Source organism: Pristiophorus japonicus, chromosome 4 (genome assembly GCF_044704955.1).
Source record: "Pristiophorus japonicus isolate sPriJap1 chromosome 4, sPriJap1.hap1, whole genome shotgun sequence".
In the NCBI taxonomy this organism is placed as follows: domain Eukaryota; kingdom Metazoa; phylum Chordata; class Chondrichthyes; family Pristiophoridae; genus Pristiophorus; species Pristiophorus japonicus.
In genome coordinates this window covers 151,387,430-151,405,544 of record NC_091980.1, presented here as the reverse complement: position 1 = coordinate 151,405,544, position 18,115 = coordinate 151,387,430, and the positions used below count along the sequence as shown (strand labels likewise).

Here is an 18,115-nt window from a genome sequence, read left to right as displayed (position 1 = left end):
TTAGTTTCACACCGACAGGGACAGACGGTTAGTTTCACACTGACAGGGACGGACGGTCAGTCTCACCCCGACAGGGACAGACGGTCAGTCTCACACCGACAGACGGTCAGTCTTACACCGACAGGAACAGACGGTCAGTTTCACACCGAAAGGTTCAGATGGTTAGTTTCACACCGACAGGGACAGACGGTCAGTTTCACACCGACAGGGACAGACGGTCAGTCTCACACCGACAGACAGTCAGTCTCACACCGACAGACGGTCAGTCTCACACCGACAGGGACAGACGGTTAGTTTCACACCGACAGACGGTCAGTCTCACACCGACAGACGGTCAGTCTCACACCGACAGGGACAGACGGTCAGTCTCACACCGACAGTCGGTCAGTCTCACACCGACAGGGACAGACGGTCAGTCTCACACCAACAGACGGTCAGTCTCACACCGACAGGGACAGACGGTCAGTCTCACACCGACAGTCGGTCAGTCTCACACCGACAGGGACAGACGGTCAGTCTCACACCGACAGACGGTCAGTCTCACACCGACAGGGACAGATTGTCAGTCTCACGCCGACAGGGACAGACGGTCAGTCTCACACCGACAGGGACAGACGGTCAGTTTCACACTGACAGGGACGGACGGTCAGTCTCACACCGACAGGGACAGACGGTCAGTCTCACACCGACAGACGGTCAGTCTCACACCGACAGGGAGAAACGGTCAGTCTCACACCGACAGGGACAGACGGTCAGTCTCACACCGACAGGGACAGACGGTCAGTCTCACACCGACAGGGACAGATGGTTAGTTTCACACCGACAGGGACAGATGGTTAGTTTCACACTGACAGGGACAGACGATCAATCTCACACCGACAGGTACAGAGGTCAGTTTCACACCGACAGGGACAGACGGTCAGTCTCACACCGACAGACAGTCAGTCTCACACCGACAGACGGTCAGTCTCACACTGACAGGGACAGACGGTTAGTTTCACACCGACAGACGGTCAGTCTCACACCGTCAGACGGTCAGTCTCACACCGACAGGGACAGACGGTCAGTCTCACACCGACAGTCGGTCAGTCTCACACCGACAGGGACAGACGGTCAGTCTCACACCGACAGACGGTCAGTCTCACACCGACAGGGACAGACGGTCAGTCTCACACCGACAGTCGGTCAGTCTCACACCGACAGGGACAGATGGTCAGTCTCACACCGACAGACGGTCAGTCTCACACCGACAGGGACAGATGGTCAGTCTCACGCCGACAGGGACAGACGGTCAGTCTCACACCGACAGGGACAGACAATCAGTCTCACACCGACAGACGGTCAGTCTCACACCGACAGGGAGAGGCGGTCAGTCTCAGCCGACAGGGACAGATGGTTAGTTTCACACCGACAGGGACAGACGGTTAGTTTCACACTGACAGGGACGGACGGTCAGTCTCACCCCGACAGGGACAGACGGTCAGTCTCACACCGACAGACGGTCAGTCTTACACCGACAGGAACAGACGGTCAGTTTCACACCGAAAGGTTCAGATGGTTAGTTTCACACCGACAGGGACAGACGGTCAGTTTCACACCGACAGGGACAGACGGTCAGTCTCACACCGACAGACAGTCAGTCTCACACCGACAGACGGTCAGTCTCACACCGACAGGGACAGACGGTTAGTTTCACACCGACAGACGGTCAGTCTCACACCGACAGACGGTCAGTCTCACACCGACAGGGACAGACGGTCAGTCTCACACCGACAGTCGGTCAGTCTCACACCGACAGGGACAGACGGTCAGTCTCACACCAACAGACGGTCAGTCTCACACCGACAGGGACAGACGGTCAGTCTCACACCGACAGTCGGTCAGTCTCACACCGACAGGGACAGACGGTCAGTCTCACACCGACAGACGGTCAGTCTCACACCGACAGGGACAGATTGTCAGTCTCACGCCGACAGGGACAGACGGTCAGTCTCACACCGACAGGGACAGACAATCAGTCTCACACCGACAGACGGTCAGTCTCACACCGACAGGGAGAGGCGGTCAGTCTCAGCCGACAGGGACAGATGGTTAGTTTCACACCGACAGGGACAGACGGTTAGTTTCACACTGACAGGGACGGACGGTCAGTCTCACCCCGACAGGGACAGACGGTCAGTCTCACACCGACAGACGGTCAGTCTTACACCGACAGGAACAGACGGTCAGTTTCACACCGAAAGGTTCAGATGGTTAGTTTCACACCGACAGGGACAGACGGTCAGTCTCACACCGACAGGGACAGACGGTCAGTCTCACACCGACAGACGGTCAGTCTCACACCGACAGACGGTCAGTCTCACACCGACAGGGACAGACGGTCAGTTTCACACCGACAGGGACAGACGGTCAGTCTCACACCGACAGACGGTCAGTCTCACGCCGACAGGGACAGACGGTCAGTCACACGCCGACAGGGACAGACGGTCAGTCTCAGCCGACAGGGACAGATGGTCAGTCTCACGCCGACGGTAACAGACGGTCAGTCTCACATCTACAGGGAGAGATGGTCAGTCTCACACCGACAGGGAGAGACGGTCAGTCTAACACCGACAGGGACAGACAGTCAGTCTCACACCGACAGATGGTCAGTCTCACACCGACAGGAACAGACGGTCAGTCTCACACCGACAGGGACAGGCGGTCAGTCTCACACCGACAGACGGTCAGTCTCACACCGACAGGGACAGACGGTCAGTCTCACACTGACAGTCGGTCAGTCTCACCAACAGGGACAGAGGGTCAGTCTCACACCGACAGGGACGGTTAGTTTCACACCGACTGGAACAGACGGTCAGTCTCACACCGACATACGGTCAGTCTCACGCCGACAGGGACAGACGGTCAGTCTCACGCCGACAGGGACAGACGGTTAGTCTCACACCGACAGACGGTCAGTCTCACACCGACAGGGACAGACGGTCAGTCTCACACCGACAGACGGTCAGTCTCACACCGACAGACGGTCAGTCTCACACCGACAGGGAGAGGCGGTCAGTCTCAGCCGACAGGGACAGATGGTTAGTTTCACACCGACAGGGACAGACGGTTAGTTTCACACTGACAGGGACGGACGGTCAGTCTCACCCCGACAGGGACAGACGGTCAGTCTCACACCGACAGACGGTCAGTCTTACACCGACAGGAACAGACGGTCAGTTTCACACCGACAGGTTTAGATGGTTAGTTTCACACCGACAGGGACAGGCGGTCAGTTTCACACTGACAGGGACGGACGGTCAGTCTCACACCGACAGGGACAGACGGTCAGTCTCACACCGACAGACGGTCAGTCTCACACCGACAGACGGTCAGTCTCACACCGACAGGGACAGACGGTCAGTTTCACACCGACAGGGACAGACGGTCAGTCTCACACCGACAGACGGTCAGTCTCACGCCGACAGGGACAGACGGTCAGTCTCACGCCGACAGGGACAGACGGTCAGTCTCAGCCGACAGGGACAGACAGGCAGTCTTACGCCGACAGGAACAGACGGTCAGTCACACGCCGACAGGGACAGACGGTCAGTCTCACACCGACAGGGAGAAACGGTCAGTCTCACACCGACAGGGACAGACGGTCAGTCTCACACCGACAGATGGTCAGTCTCACACCGACAGGAACAGACGGTCAGTCTCACACCGACAGGGACAGGCGGTCAGTCTCACACCGACAGGACCAGACGGTCAGTTTCACACCGACAGATGGTCAGTCTCACACCGACAGGAACAGACGGTCAGTCTCACACCGACAGGGACAGGCGGTCAGTTTCACACCGACAGGGACAGATGGTTAGATTCATACTGACAGGGACAGACGGTCAGTCTCACACCGACAGGGACAGACGGTTAGTTTCACACCGACAGGAACAGACGGTCAGTCTCACACCGACAGACGGTCAGTCTCACACCGACAGGGACAGACGGTCAGTCTCACACTGACAGTCGGTCAGTCTCACCAACAGGGACAGAGGGTCAGTCTCACACCGACAGGGACGGTTAGTTTCACACCGACTGGAACAGACGGTCAGTCTCACACCGACATACGGTCAGTCTCACGCCGACAGGGACAGACGGTCAGTCTCACGCCGACAGGGACAGACGGTCAGTCTCACACCGACAGACGGTCAGTCTCACACCGACAGGGACAGATGGTCAGTCTCACACCGACAGACGGTCAGTCTCACACCGACAGACGGTCAGTCTCACACCGACAGGGAGAGGCGGTCAGTCTCAGCCGACAGGGACAGATGGTTAGTTTCACACCGACAGGGACAGACGGTTAGTTTCACACTGACAGGGACGGACGGTCAGTCTCACCCCGACAGGGACAGACGGTCAGTCTCACACCGACAGACGGTCAGTCTTACACCGACAGGAACAGACGGTCAGTTTCACACCGACAGGTTCAGATGGTTAGTTTCACACCGACAGGGACAGACGGTCAGTTTCACACTGACAGGGACGGACGGTCAGTCTCACACCGACAGGGACAGATGGTCAGTCTCACACCGACAGACGGTCAGTCTCACACCGACAGACGGTCAGTCTCACACCGACAGGGACAGACGGTCAGTCTCACACCGACAGACGGTCAGTCTCACGCCGACAGGGACAGACGGTCAGTCTCACGCCGACAGGGACAGACGGTCAGTCTCAGCCGACAGGGACAGACAGTCAGTCTTACGCCGACAGGAACAGACGGTCAGTCTCACATCGACAGGGAGAGACGGTCAGTCTCACACCGACAGGGAGAAACGGTCAGTCTCACACCGACAGGGACAGACGGTCAGTCTCACACCGACAGACAGTCAGTCTCACACCGACAGACGGTCAGTCTCACACCGACAGGGACAGACGGTTAGTTTCACACCGACAGACGGTCAGTCTCACACCGACAGACGGTCAGTCTCACACCGACAGGGACAGACGGTCAGTCTCACACCGACAGTCGGTCAGTCTCACACCGACAGGGACAGACGGTCAGTCTCACACCGACAGACGGTCAGTCTCACACCGACAGGGACAGACGGTCAGTCTCACACCGACAGTCGGTCAGTCTCACACCGACAGGGACAGACGGTCAGTCTCACACCGACAGACGGTCAGTCTCACACCGACAGGGACAGACGGTCAGTCTCACACCGACAGACGGTCAGTCTCACACCGACAGGGACAGATGGTCAGTCTCACGCCGACAGGGACAGACGGTCAGTCTCACACCGACAGGGACAGACAATCATTCTCACACCGACAGACGGTCAGTCTCACACCGACAGGGAGAGGCGGTCAGTCTCAGCCGACAGGGACAGATGGTTAGTTTCACACCGACAGGGACAGACGGTTAGTTTCACACTGACAGGGACGGACGGTCAGTCTCACCCCGACAGGGACAGACAGTCAGTCTCACACCGACAGACGGTCAGTCTTACACCGACAGGAACAGACGGTCAGTTTCACACCGAAAGGTTCAGATGGTTAGTTTCACACCGACAGGGACAGACGGTCAGTTTCACACTGACAGGGACGGACGGTCAGTCTCACACCGACAGGGACAGACGGTCAGTCTCACACCGACAGACGGTCAGTCTCACACCGACAGACGGTCAGTCTCACACCGACAGGGACAGACAGTCAGTTTCACACCGACAGGGACAGACGGTCAGTCTCACACCGACAGACGGTCAGTCTCACGCCGACAGGGACAGACGGTCAGTCTCACGCCGACAGGGACAGACGGTCAGTCTCAGCCGACAGGGACAGACAGTCAGTCTTACGCCGACAGGAACAGACGGTCAGTCTCACATCGACAGGGAGAGACGGTCAGTCTCACACCGACAGGGAGAAACGGTCAGTCTCACACCGACAGGGACAGATGGTCAGTCTCACACCGACAGGGACAGACGGTCAGTCTCACACCGACAGATGGTCAGTCTCACACCGACAGGAACAGACGGTCAGTCTCACACCGACAGGGACAGGCGGTCATTCTCACACCGACAGGAACAGACGGTCAGTTTCACACCGACAGGGACAGATGGTTAGATTCATACTGACAGGGACAGACGGTCAGTCTCACACCGACAGGGACAGACGGTTAGTTTCACACCGACAGGAACAGACGGTCAGTCTCACACCGACAGTCGGTCAGTCTCACACCGACAGGGACAGACGGTCAGTATCACGCCAACAGGGACAGACGGTCAGTCTCACACCGACAGGGACAGACGGTCAGTCTCACACCGACAGACGGTCAGTCTCACACCGACAGGGAGAGGCGGTCAGTCTCAGCCGACAGGAACAGGCGGTCAGTCTCACCCCGACAGGGACAGACGGTCAGTCTCACACCGACAGTAACAGACGGTCAGTTTCACACCGACAGGGACAGACAGTTAGTTTCACACTGACAGGGACGGACGGTCAGTCTCACACCGACAGGGACAGACAGTCAGTCTCACACCGATAGACGGTCAGTCTCACACCGACAGACGGTCAGTCTCACACCGACAGGGACAGACGGTCAGTTTCACACCGACAGGGACAGACGGTCAGTCTCACACCGACAGGGACAGACAATCAGTCTCACACCGACAGACGGTCAGACTCACGCCGACAGGGACAGACGGTCAGTCTCACGCCGACATGGACAGACAATCAGTCTCACACCGACAGACGGTCAGTCTCACGCCAACAGGGACGGTTAGTTTCACACCGACAGAAACAGACGGTCAGTCTCACACCGACAGACGGTCAGTCTCACGCCGACAGGGACAGACGGTCAGTCTCACGCCGACAAGGACAGACGGTCAGTCTCACACCGACAGACGGTCAGTCTCACACAGACAGGGACAGACGGACGGTCTCACACCGACAGACGGTCAGTCTCACACCGACAGGGAGAGGCGGTCAGTCTCAGCCGACAGGAACAGACGGTCAGTCTCACCCCGACAGGGACAGACGGTCAGTTTCACACCGACGGTCAGTTTCACACCGACAGGGACAGACGGTCAGTCTCACACCGACAGACGGTCAGTCTCACGCCGACAGGGACAGACGGTCAGTCTCACGCCGACAGGGACAGACGGTCAGTCTCACACCGACAGGGACAGACGGTCGGTCTCACACCGACAGACGGTCAGTCTCACACCGACAGGGAGAGGCGGTCAGTCTCAGCCGACAGGAACAGACGGTCAGTCTCACCCCGACAGGGACAGACGGTCAGTCTCACACCGACAGGGACAGACGGTCAGTCTCACCCCGACAGGGACAGACGGTCAGTCTCAAACCGACAGTAACAGACGGTCAGTTTCACACCGACAGGTACAGACGGTTAGTTTCACACTGACAGGGACGACGGTCAGTCTCACACCGACAGACGGTCAGTCTCACACCGACATGGACAGACGGTCAGTTTCACACCGACAGGGACAGACGGTCAGTCTCACACCGACAGACGGTCAGTCTCACGCCGACAGGGACAGACGGTCAGTCTCACACCGACAGGGACAGACGGTCAGTTTCACACCGACAGGAACAGACGGTCAGTCTCACACCGACAGACGGTCAGTCTCATGCCGACAGGGACAGACGGTCAGTCTCATGCCGACAGGGACAGACGGTCAGTCTCACAGGGACAGACGGTCAGTCTCACACCGACAGACGGTCAGTCTCACACCGACAGGGACAGACGGTCAGTCTCACACCGACAGTCGGTCAGTCTCACACCGACAGGGACAGACGGTCAGTATCACGCCAACAGGGACAGACGGTCAGTCTCACACCGACAGGGACAGACAATCAGTCTCACACCGACAGACGGTCAGACTCACGCCGACACGGACAGACGGTCAGTCTCACGCCGACATGGACAGACAATCAGTCTCACACCGACAGACGGTCAGTCTCACGCCAACAGGGACGGTTAGTTTCACACCGACAGGAACAGACGGTCAGTCTCACGCCGACAGGGACAGACGGTCAGTCTCACACCGACAGACGGTCAGTCTCACACCGACAGGGACAGACGGTCAGTCTCAGCCGACAGGGACAGGCGGTCAGTCTCACATCTACAGGGAGAGACGGTCAGTCTCACACCGACAGTAACAGACGGTCAGTTTCACACCGACAGTGACAGACGGTTAGTTTCACACTGACAGGGACGGACGGTCAGTCTCACACCGACAGGGACAGACGGTCAGTCTCACACCGACAGACGGTCAGTCTCACACCGACAGACGGTCAGTCTCACACCGACAGGGACAGACGGTCAGTCTCAGCCGACAGGGACAGGCGGTCAGTCTCACATCTACAGGGAGAGACGGTCAGTCTCACACCGACAGGGAGAGACGGTCAGTCTAACACCGACAGGGACAGACAGTCAGTCTCACACCGACAGACGGTCATTCTCACACCGACAGGGACAGGCGGTCAGTCTCACACCGACAGGGACAGGCGGTCAGTTTCACATCGACAGGGACAGACGGTCAGTCTCACACTGACAAGAACAGACGGTCAGTTTCACACCGACAGGGACAGACGGTTAGATTCATACTGACAGGGACAGACGGTCAGTCTCACACCGACAGGGACAGACGGTTAGTTTCACACCGACAGGAACAGACGGTCAGTCTCACACCGACAGACGGTCAGTCTCACGCCGACAGGGACAGACGGTTAGTTTCACACCGACAGGAACAGACGGTCAGTCTCACACCGACAGACGGTCAGTCTCACACCGACAGGGACAGACGGTCAGTCTCACACCGACAGTCGGTCAGTCTCACACCGACAGGGACAGACGGTCAGTATCACGCCAACAGGGACAGACGGTCAGTCTCACACCGACAGGGACAGACAATCAGTCTCACACCGACAGACGGTCAGACTCACGCCGACACGGACAGACGGTCAGTCTCACGCCAACAGGGACGGTTAGTTTCACACCGACAGGAACAGACGGTCAGTCTCACGCCGACAGGGACAGACGGTCAGTCTCACGCCGACAGGGACAGACGGTCAGTCTCACAGGGACAGACGGTCAGTCTCACAGCGACAGACGGTCAGTCTCACGCCGACAGGGACAGACGGTCAGTCTCACGCCGACAGGGACAGACGGTCAGTCTCACACCGACAGGGACAGACGGTCAGTCTCACAGGGACTGACGGTCAGTCTCACACCGACAGACGGTCAGTCTCACACCGACAGGGACAGACGGTCAGTCTCACACCGACAGTCGGTCAGTCTCACACCGACAGGGACAGACGGTCAGTATCACGCCAACAGGGACAGACGGTCAGTCTCACACCGACAGGGACAGACAATCAGTCTCATACCGACAGACGGTCAGTCTCACACCGACAGGGACAGACGGTCAGTCTCACACCGACAGGGACAGACGGTAAGTCTCACGCCGACAGGGACAGACGGTCAGTCTCACACCGACAGACGGTCAGTCTCACGCCGACAGGGACAGACGGTCAGTCTCACACCGACAGGGACAGACGGTCAGTCTCACACCGACAGACGGTCAGTCTCACACCGACAGGGACAGACGGTCAGTCTCACGCCGACAGGGACAGACGTTCAGTCTCACACCGACAGGAACAGACGGTCAGTTTCACACCGACAGGGACAGACGGTCAGTCTCACACTGACAGGAACAGACGGTCAGTCTGACGCCGACAGGGACAGACGGTCAGTCACACGCCGACAGGGACAGACGGTCAGTCTCAGCCGACAGGGACAGATGGTCAGTCTCACGCCGACAGGAACAGATGGTCAGTCTCACATCTACAGGGAGAGACGGTCAGTCTCACACCGACAGGGACATACGGTCAGTCTCACACCGACAGGGACAGGCGATCAGTCTCACATTGACAGGAACAGACGGTCAGTTTCACACCGACAGGGACAGACGGTCAGTTTCACACCGACAGGGACAGACGGTTAGTTTCATACTGACAGGGACAGACGGTCAGTCTCACACCGACAGGGACAGACGGTTAGTTTCACACCGACAGGAACAGACGGTCAGTCTCACACCGACAGACGGTCAGTCTCACACCGACAGGGACAGACGGTCAGTCTCACACCGACAGGGACAGACGGTCAGTCTCACACCGACAGGGACAGACGGTTAGTTTCACACTGACAGGGACAGACGATCAATCTCACACCGACAGATACAGACGGTCAGTTTCACACCGACAGGAACAGGCGGTCAGTCTCACACCGACAGACGGTCAGTCTCACGCCGACAGGGACAGACGGTCAGTCTCAGCCGACAGGGACAGATGGTCAGTCTCACGCCGACAGGAACAGATGGTCAGTCTCACATCTACAGGGAGAGACGGTCAGTCTCACACCGACAGGGAGAGACGGTCAGTCTAACACCGACAGGTACAGGCAGTCAGTCTCACACCGACAGACGGTCAGTCTCACACCGACAGGAACAGACGGTCAGTCTCACACCGACAGGGACAGGCGGTCAGTCTCACACCGACAGGGACAGACGGTCAGTTTCACACCGACAGGGACAGACGGTCAGTCTCACACTGACAAGAACAGACGGTCAGTTTCACACCGACAGGGACAGACGGTTAGATTCATACTGACAGGGACAGACGGTTAGTTTCACACCGACAGGAACAGACGGTCAGTCTCACACCGACAGACGGTCAGTCTCACACCGACAGGGACAGACGGTCAGTCTCACACCGACAGTCGGTCAGTCTCACACCGACAGGGACAGACGGTCAGTATCACGCCAACAGGGACAGACGGTCAGTCTCACACCGACAGGGACAGACAATCAGTCTCACACCGACAGACGGTCAGACTCACGCCGACACGGACAGACGGTCAGTCTCACGCCGACATGGACAGACAATCAGTCTCACACCGACAGACGGTCAGTCTCACGCCAACAGGGACGGTTAGTTTCACACCGACAGGAACAGACGGTCAGTCTCATGCCGACAGGGACAGACGGTCAGTCTCATGCCGACAGGGACAGACGGTCAGTCTCACACCGACAGACGGTCAGTCTCACACCGACAGGGACAGACGGTCGGTCTCACACCGACAGACGGTCAGTCTCACACCGACAGACGGTCAGTCTCACACCGACAGGGACAGACGGTCAGTCTCACACCGACAGTCGGTCAGTCTCACACCGACAGGGACAGACGGTCAGTATCACGCCAACAGGGACAGACGGTCAGTCTCACACCGACAGGGACAGACAATCAGTCTCACACCGACAGACGGTCAGTCTCACACCGACAGGGACAGACGGTCAGTCTCACGCCGACAGGGACAGACGGTCAGTCTCACGCCGACAGGGACAGACGGTCAATTTCACACCGACAGGAACAGACGGTCATGTCTCACACCGACAGACGGTCAGTCTCATGCCGACAGGGACAGACGGTCAGTCTCACGCCGACAGGGACAGACGGTCAGTCTCACAGGGACAGACGGTCAGTCTCACACCGACAGACGGTCAGTCTCACACTGACAGGGACAGACGGTCAGTCTCACATCGACAGTCGGTCAGTCTCACACCGACAGGGACAGACGGTCAGTCTCACACCGACAGGGACAGACGGTCAGTCTCACGCCGACAGGGACAGACGGTCAGTCTCACACCGACAGGGACAGACGGTCAGTTTCACACCGACAGGAACAGACGGTCAGTCTCACACCGACAGACGGTCAGTCTCATGCCGACAGGGACAGACGGTCAGTCTCATGCCGACAGGGACAGACGGTCAGTCTCACAGGGACAGACGGTCAGTCTCACACCGACAGACGGTCAGTCTCACACCGACAGGGACAGACGGTCAGTCTCACACCGACAGTCGGTCAGTCTCACACCGACAGGGACAGACGGTCAGTATCACGCCAACAGGGACAGACGGTCAGTCTCACACCGACAGGGACAGACAATCAGTCTCACACCGACAGACGGTCAGACTCACGCCGACACGGACAGACGGTCAGTCTCACGCCGACATGGACAGACAATCAGTCTCACACCGACAGACGGTCAGTCTCACGCCAACAGGGACGGTTAGTTTCACACCGACAGGAACAGACGGTCAGTCTCACGCCGACAGGGACAGACGGTCAGTCTCACACCGACAGACGGTCAGTCTCACACCGACAGGGACAGACGGTCGGTCTCACACCGACAGACGGTCAGTCTCACACCGACAGGGAGAGGCGGTCAGTCTCAGCCGACAGGAACAGACGGTCAGTCTCACCCCGACAAGGACAGACGGTCAGTCTCACACCGACAGTAACAGACGGTCAGTTTCACACCGACAGTGACAGACGGTTAGTTTCACACTGACAGGGACGGACGGTCAGTCTCACACCGACAGGGACAGACGGTCAGTCTCACACCGACAGACGGTCAGTCTCACACCGACAGACGGTCAGTCTCACACCGACAGGGACAGACGGTCAGTCTCAGCCGACAGGGACAGGCGGTCAGTCTCAGCCGACAGGGACAGGCGGTCAGTCTCACATCTACAGGGAGAGACGGTCAGTCTCACACCGACAGGGAGAGACGGTCAGTCTAACACCGACAGGGACAGACAGTCAGTCTCACACCGACAGACGGTCATTCTCACACCGACAGGGACAGGCGGTCAGTCTCACACCGACAGGGACAGGCGGTCAGTTTCACATCGACAGGGACAGACGGTCAGTCTCACACTGACAAGAACAGACGGTCAGTTTCACACCGACAGGGACAGACGGTTAGATTCATACTGACAGGGACAGACGGTCAGTCTCACACCGACAGGGACAGACGGTTAGTTTCACACCGACAGGAACAGACGGTCAGTCTCACACCGACAGACGGTCAGTCTCACGCCGACAGGGACAGACGGTTAGTTTCACACCGACAGGAACAGACGGTCAGTCTCACACCGACAGACGGTCAGTCTCACACCGACAGGGACAGACGGTCAGTCTCACACCGACAGTCGGTCAGTCTCACACCGACAGGGACAGACGGTCAGTATCACGCCAACAGGGACAGACGGTCAGTCTCACACCGACAGGGACAGACAATCAGTCTCACACCGACAGGGACAGACAATCAGTCTCACACCGACAGACGGTCAGACTCACGCCGACACGGACAGACGGTCAGTCTCACGCCAACAGGGACGGTTAGTTTCACACCGACAGGAACAGACGGTCAGTCTCACGCCGACAGGGACAGACGGTCAGTCTCACGCCGACAGGGACAGACGGTCAGTCTCACAGGGACAGACGGTCAGTCTCACAGCGACAGACGGTCAGTCTCACGCCGACAGGGACAGACGGTCAGTCTCACGCCGACAGGGACAGACGGTCAGTCTCACACCGACAGGGACAGACGGTCAGTCTCACAGGGACTGACGGTCAGTCTCACACCGACAGACGGTCAGTCTCACACCGACAGGGACAGACGGTCAGTCTCACACCGACAGTCGGTCAGTCTCACACCGACAGGGACAGACGGTCAGTATCACGCCAACAGGGACAGACGGTCAGTCTCACACCGACAGGGACAGACAATCAGTCTCACACCGACAGACGGTCAGTCTCACACCGACAGGGACAGACGGTCAGTCTCACACCGACAGGGACAGACGGTAAGTCTCACGCCGACAGGGACAGACGGTCAGTCTCACACCGACAGACGGTCAGTCTCACGCCGACAGGGACAGACGGTCAGTCTCACACCGACAGGGACAGACGGTCAGTCTCACACCGACAGACGGTCAGTCTCACACCGACAGGGACAGACGGTCAGTCTCACGCCGACAGGGACAGACGTTCAGTCTCACACCGACAGGAACAGACGGTCAGTTTCACACCGACAGGGACAGACGGTCAGTCTCACACTGACAGGAACAGACGGTCAGTCTGACGCCGACAGGGACAGACGGTCAGTCACACGCCGACAGGGACAGACGGTCAGTCTCAGCCGACAGGGACAGATGGTCAGTCTCACGCCGACAGGAACAGATGGTCAGTCTCACATCTACAGGGAGAGACGGTCAGTCTCACACCGACAGGGACATACGGTCAGTCTCACACCGACAGGGACAGGCGATCAGTCTCACATTGACAGGAACAGACGGTCAGTTTCACACCGACAGGGACAGACGGTCAGTTTCACACCGACAGGGACAGACGGTTAGTTTCATACTGACAGGGACAGACGGTCAGTCTCACACCGACAGGGACAGACGGTTAGTTTCACACCGACAGGAACAGACGGTCAGTCTCACACCGACAGACGGTCAGTCTCACACCGACAGGGACAGACGGTCAGTCTCACACCGACAGGGACAGACGGTCAGTCTCACACCGACAGGGACAGACGGTTAGTTTCACACTGACAGGGACAGACGATCAATCTCACACCGACAGATACAGACGGTCAGTTTCACACCGACAGGAACAGGCGGTCAGTCTCACACCGACAGACGGTCAGTCTCACGCCGACAGGGACAGACGGTCAGTCTCAGCCGACAGGGACAGATGGTCAGTCTCACGCCGACAGGAACAGATGGTCAGTCTCACATCTACAGGGAGAGACGGTCAGTCTCACACCGACAGGGAGAGACGGTCAGTCTAACACCGACAGGTACAGGCAGTCAGTCTCACACCGACAGACGGTCAGTCTCACACCGACAGGAACAGACGGTCAGTCTCACACCGACAGGGACAGGCGGTCAGTCTCACACCGACAGGGACAGACGGTCAGTTTCACACCGACAGGGACAGACGGTCAGTCTCACACTGACAAGAACAGACGGTCAGTTTCACACCGACAGGGACAGACGGTTAGATTCATACTGACAGGGACAGACGGTTAGTTTCACACCGACAGGAACAGACGGTCAGTCTCACACCGACAGACGGTCAGTCTCACACCGACAGGGACAGACGGTCAGTCTCACACCGACAGTCGGTCAGTCTCACACCGACAGGGACAGACGGTCAGTATCACGCCAACAGGGACAGACGGTCAGTCTCACACCGACAGGGACAGACAATCAGTCTCACACCGACAGACGGTCAGACTCACGCCGACACGGACAGACGGTCAGTCTCACGCCGACATGGACAGACAATCAGTCTCACACCGACAGACGGTCAGTCTCACGCCAACAGGGACGGTTAGTTTCACACCGACAGGAACAGACGGTCAGTCTCACGCCGACAGGGACAGACGGTCAGTCTCATGCCGACAGGGACAGACGGTCAGTCTCACACCGACAGACGGTCAGTCTCACACCGACAGGGACAGACGGTCGGTCTCACACCGACAGACGGTCAGTCTCACACCGACAGACGGTCAGTCTCACACCGACAGGGACAGACGGTCAGTCTCACACCGACAGTCGGTCAGTCTCACACCGACAGGGACAGACGGTCAGTATCACGCCAACAGGGACAGACGGTCAGTCTCACACCGACAGGGACAGACAATCAGTCTCACACCGACAGACGGTCAGTCTCACACCGACAGGGACAGACGGTCAGTCTCACGCCGACAGGGACAGACGGTCAGTCTCACGCCGACAGGGACAGACGGTCAATTTCACACCGACAGGAACAGACGGTCATGTCTCACACCGACAGACGGTCAGTCTCATGCCGACAGGGACAGACGGTCAGTCTCACGCCGACAGGGACAGACGGTCAGTCTCACAGGGACAGACGGTCAGTCTCACACCGACAGACGGTCAGTCTCACACTGACAGGGACAGACGGTCAGTCTCACATCGACAGTCGGTCAGTCTCACACCGACAGGGACAGACGGTCAGTCTCACACCGACAGGGACAGACGGTCAGTCTCACACCGACAGTCGGTCAGTCTCACACCGACAGGGACAGGCGGTCAGTCTCACACCGACAGGGACAGGCGATCAGTCTCATACTGACAGGAAAAGACGGTCAGTTTCACACCGACAGGGACAGACGGTCAGTCTCACACCGACAGACGGTCAGTCTCACACCGACAGGGACAGACGGTCAATCAGGGGGCGGGGGGTTGTCAGGGGGCCGGGGGGGAGGGGTTCGGTTGTCAGGGAGTTTTGGCGGGGGCGGGGTTCGGTTGTCAGGGAGCAGGGGGGAGGTTGGTTGTCCGGGGAGCGGGGGTCAGTTGTCAGGGGCCGGGGGTGTTCGGTTGTCAGGGAGCCGGTAGGAGGTCGGTTGTTTGGGACCGGGGTCAGGGAGTGGGGTGTCGGTTGTCAGCGGGCCGTGGTTGAGGGGTTTTCGTTTGTCAGGGGGTCTGGGAGGGGGTGGGGATCGATTGTCAGTGAGCTGGGGGCGGTTGTCAGGGAGCGGGGGCGTTCCGTTGTCAAGGAGTCGGGGGGTCGGTTGTCAGGGGGCCGGGAGGGTGGATCAGTTGACTGGAAGCGAGGGGGTGTTCGCTCGTCAGGGGTCGTGGGGGTTGGTTGTCAGGGGGTGGGGGTTGCAGAGTCGGTTGTCAGGGGGCGCGGGGGGGTTCGGTTGTCAGGGGGCGGTGGGAGGGGAAGGGTGGTTCGATTATCCGGGGGCGGGGGGTTCGGTTGCCGGGGTCGTGGGTCACTCACTCACTCACCGCGCTGACAAACCGGCGGGCGCTCGCGGGCCTGAAGTGCGCAGAGTGAGTGCGTCATCACCCGGGCGACACGAACTGTGAGTAACTGAGAGAGAGAGAGAGAGAGAGACACGGAAAGAGAGAGTGTGTATGAGTGAGGGGGGGCGGACATAGCGAGTGTGAGTGAGGGTGAGGGGGAGAGTGTGGGGGAGAGGGAGAGTGTGGGAGTGGGGGGAGGGAGAGTGTGGGAGTGGGGGGAGGGAGAGTGTGGGAGTGGGGGGAGGGGGAGAGTGTGGGAGTGGGGGGAGGGGGAGAGTGTGGGAGTGGGGGGAGGGGGAGAGTGTGGGAGTGGGGGGAGGGGGAGAGTGTGGGAGTGGGGGGAGGGGGAGAGTGTGGGAGTGGGGGGAGGGGAGAGTGTGGGAGTGGGGGGAGGGGGAGAGTGTGGGAGTGGGGGGAGGGGGAGAGTGTGGGAGTGGGGGGAGGGGGAGGAATGTGGGAGTGGGGGGGGAGAATGTGGGAGTGGGGGGGGGAGAATGTGGGAGTGGGGGGGGGAGAATGTGGGAGTGGGGGGGGGAGTGTGGGAGAGTGTGGGAGTGGGGGAGAGTGTGGGAGTGAGTGGGGGGAGAGTGTGGGAGTGGGGGGGGGGGGAGAGTGTGGGAGTGGGGGGGGGGGAGAGTGTGGGAGTGGGGGGGGGAGAGTGTGGGAGGGGGGGGGGAGAGTGTGGGAGGGGGGGGGAGAGTGTGGGAGGGGGGGGAGAGTGTGGGAGGGGGGGGGGAGAGTGTGGAGGGGGGGGGGAGAGGTGGAGGGGGGGGGAGAGTGTGGAGTGGGGGGGGAGAGAGTGTGGGAGTGGGGGGGAGAGAGGTGTGGGGGGGGGGGGGAGAGTGTGGGAGGGGGGGGGAGAGTGTGGGAGGGGGGGGAGAGTGTGGGAGGGGGGGGGGGAGTGTGGGAGTGGGGGGGGGGGGGAGAATGTGGGAGTGGGGGGGGGGGGAAGAGTGGGGGGGGGGGAAGAGTGTGGGAGTGGGGGGGGAAGAGTGTGGGAGTGGGGGGGGGAGAGTGTGGGAGTGGGGGGGGGAGAGTGTGGGGGGGGGGGGGGAAGAGTGTGGGAGTGGGGGGGGGGGAAGAGTGTGGGAGTGGGAGGGGGGGGAGAGTGTGGGGAGTGGGAGGGGGGGAGAGTGGGGGGGGGGGAGAGTGTGGGGGGGGGGGAGAGTGTGGGGGTGGGGGTGGGGGAGAGTGTGGGGGGGGGGGAGAGTGGGGGGGGGGAGAGTGTGGGGTGGGGGAAGTGTGGGAGTGGGGGGGGGGGGGGAGAGTGGGGGGGGGGAGAGTGTGGGGGTGGGGGGGGGGAGAGTGTGGGGGTGGGGGGGGGAGAGTGTGTGTGGGGGGGGGGGGGGAGTGTGGGTGGGGGGGGGGGGAGCTGTGGGGTGGGGGGGGGAGAGTGTGGGCTGGGGGGGGG

At 59.6% G+C, this 18,115-nt stretch overlaps 1 protein-coding gene across 2 annotated transcripts in view; it reads right to left on the bottom strand.

Moving 5' to 3' along the window:
- The window catches only part of ccdc32 (coiled-coil domain containing 32), a 79,254-nt gene extending 62,516 nt beyond the window's left edge, over positions 1-16,738 (bottom strand). The window contains exon 1 of one of the 2 annotated variants that reach the window (XM_070877378.1): positions 16,687-16,738. The gene's annotated coding sequence lies outside the window, so the exon portion shown is untranslated. Of the gene's footprint in view, positions 1-16,678 lie in introns of both variants that reach the window. The other variant, XM_070877379.1, reaches the window with a different exon arrangement.
- Positions 16,739-18,115: the final 1,377 nt, after the last annotated feature.